The sequence below is a fragment of the Schistocerca nitens genome, chromosome 2, assembly GCF_023898315.1.
Source record: "Schistocerca nitens isolate TAMUIC-IGC-003100 chromosome 2, iqSchNite1.1, whole genome shotgun sequence".
In the NCBI taxonomy this organism is placed as follows: domain Eukaryota; kingdom Metazoa; phylum Arthropoda; class Insecta; order Orthoptera; family Acrididae; genus Schistocerca; species Schistocerca nitens.
In genome coordinates, this window is record NC_064615.1 from 208,965,215 (window position 1) to 208,968,325 (window position 3,111).

The 3,111-nt window shown below is 43.5% G+C and overlaps 1 non-coding gene across 1 annotated transcript; it reads right to left on the reverse strand.

The window, feature by feature from the left end:
- Positions 1–2,600: 2,600 nt before the first annotated feature.
- On the reverse strand, positions 2,601–2,673 carry Trnaa-cgc (transfer RNA alanine (anticodon CGC)). The gene has a single exon. It is a non-coding gene; the product is annotated as a tRNA-Ala (tRNA).
- Between the last annotated feature and the right edge of the window lie 438 nt (positions 2,674–3,111).

Genomic DNA, 3,111 nt, shown 5'->3' on the forward strand with positions numbered 1-3,111 from the left:
CCTTCACGCGTTTAGCAATACATAGTTTTCTTTGGTAAGCATGTGTGTCAATTTTTACCTCTGTATCTACATTATTCCGTGGTTTATTAAGTTTTCAAATTTATATTATTATACAAACATTTACAAAGGATGCTTACTTACAGTTTACAATTGGTTAAGTTTTTTTAAAAAAAGAGTACGCATTGGAATTTCTCAAATGATCAAGCCAGCATTCGAATGAAATACATTAGAAAATACACGATAATCTCCAAATGTCTGAATATCTTCGTTTATGCGCTCCTATTGTCATTTCTTATACACGTTTTGCAGCAGATGACAAAAATTTTTCTGAACGGTGTTCTGACAAAGGTAATGCATTTAGTGGGCACATTTAAACCGTTAATTTCAGTCACAACATTCTGAATACGAAACATTTTACACGTTGTTCACAAGTACGATGCAACGCTCCTTCGGAGACGCATGCATTCCGAAGGAACAGGCACTGCGGTGACTACAGCCATTATGAAATACGTGAAATGTATTCACAATTGCGAATGCGAATAACCTTCGGCTGTGTAAGGGAAATACGACAAACATGGATTTCCCGCTTTATAGAAGCGGTCGCCTTAGCTTTTTCAGCCATGGCCAGAACCAAACTTCCGTATGTTGTATTTCCTGCAACACAACCTTACTCGTACTCGGCTCGTATACAGCTAATCGTTATATTGGCAACTGCTAATCGATTTCGCGTTGTTCATAGCGGCTATAGTCGCCGCAGAGCTCTTTCCTTCGGACATGCACGCATCTCTGAAGGAACATTACATCGTTCTTCTTAACAATACAGGCATTGCAGTATCGTATTTATCCGGCGATATCGGGCAGCGACTTTCAATTGAAACGTCCTTCCCCGTGCGGACAATACATAATGCGTGCGTGAGTATAGGTTGTGACGCGAGAACGGCGACATAGGGACGTTTCGCATCCACTACTGCGAATTCATTTCACGTAAATAATTTTATATTTGACATGGAACTGGCCACCGTCTGTCAACCATAGTTATCCTTACGGTCTTACTGTACACACAACTCAGAAAGGACTTGAGAATGGTTCTCTCATATACTAGGGAGACCGCTCTTTTGATAACAGGAAGAGACGATTTTGTTGCTGAAGTTCACTGCCTGAAAAAAAAGGTGAAACACCCAGAAGGAGGGGAGGGCTGAGAGAGTATATGATATTATTTCAGTGATTACAAAACAGAGTCAAATTTCAAAGAAGCAGTATGAGCCCAGTTGTCAGTATGACGTTGCGCTCCCTCGAGTCTGCAAGCATGCACTGATTCAGTTGGTATTGTATCCTCTCCTGAGGCGAACCGGCCCACAACTGCTGCAACTCGTCATTGATATCGTGGAGAAAGGCACTGCGACTGAAATGATGAAATGTCGTGTGGCTAGGGCCTCCCGTCGGGTAGACCGTTCGCCTGGTGCAGGTCTTTCGAGTTGACGCCACTTCGGCGATCTGCGCGTCGATGAGGATGAAGTGATGATGATTAGGACAACACAACACCCAGTCCCTGAGCGGAGAAAATCTCCGACCCAGCCAGGAATCGAACCCGGGCCCTTAGGATTGACAGTCTGTCACGCTGACCACGTTTTTATTTGTTTTAACGATGAACTCAGCCTTTTTTATTACAGAGGGCAGCTAACCCTCTTTTTTATTTTTTCACGTTTTTATTTTTTTGCTGACCACTTTTTTATTTATTTTTTATTTTGGAACTACAAAAAAACCCTAAGTGTCACCGCCACTTTTCACCCTACCAGATGTACGGCGGCGTGTACGACATTCATTACGCCAGAGATTGCAATTGTGTGCAGCAAATGATGGCCACCACATTGAACATCTATTGGCCTGACATGCCGGGACACACTCTATTCCACTCCGTAATTGAAAACGGAAACCACGTATGTACGTGTACCTCACCCCTCATGGTAATGTACAAGTGCGTCAGTGAAAAAGACCAATAAACAGGTGTTACCATGTGGACGTAATGCGCTGTTCCAGTCTCTTCTGTACCTAAGGTCCGTCACCGTTCCCTTTGGATCCCTACGTAATTCGGTGCTCTCCGATACACACGATCGAACAGCGGAGTGGTACTCAAGCGTCAACTTTAGGTTACAATATCTCCGGATGTAATTAACATTTTACAATGCAACAAACGGCACTGATTACGTATTTGTTTATATGTTCAGATGTGCTAACAAAAATAATGGGGTTCCATTTAAAAAAACGTAGGTTTGTGTTAAAAAACATACTTCCGTGCATTTTTTTATGGTTTGTATTAACCAATTACACTAGCCCCTCTCCTCACGTTCGGTCTGTGAAATCGATTCGTCGGTATTTGATTTACGAAATATATCCAGCGGTAACGTTAGGTGACTCACCCTGTATATGTGGGTGGTGGTGGGTAGTGTTTAACGTCCCGTCGACAACGAGGTCATTAGAGACGGAGCGCAAGCTCGGGTTAGGGAAGGATTGGGAAGGAAATCGGCCGTGCCCTTTCAAAGGAACCATCCAGGCATTTGCCTGAAACGATTTAGGGAAATCACGGAAAACCTAAATCAGGATGGCCGGAGACGGGATTGAACCGTCGGCCTCCCGAATGCGAGTCCAGTGTGCTAACCACTGCGCCACCTCGCCCGGTGTGTGTATGTGGTAAAATTTCTTCCCGTAGCATTGCACGTCTTTTTACCCCTCTTAGTACAAGGAATACAAATTCCTGACCTCGTGGAGTATCTCTTTACGTGATCTTCTGCTCCACACCTGGAGCAAGTCGGCTTCCGATAAAAGTACTTACGTATATGATGTATATGATCTAAGTCTCCATAGTTATGACAGCCAGGTACCACCAAGTAGTCCCGCACATTTGTGGAGTGGAAACGAATGTAGATCTTGTCCATAGTCGTAAGCTTTTTCCACATTTTACTGGATACTTCGGCTACGTGATGAACTACGTCTCTCTCTCTCTCTCTCTCTCTGGGTCCGGTTTTAAATCTTACTTTGAATTCATTTTTAAACTCTTCAGAACTCATGTCGTCAAAATTTTGGGATCTTATGGTATCGCATAGCTCACTGTGG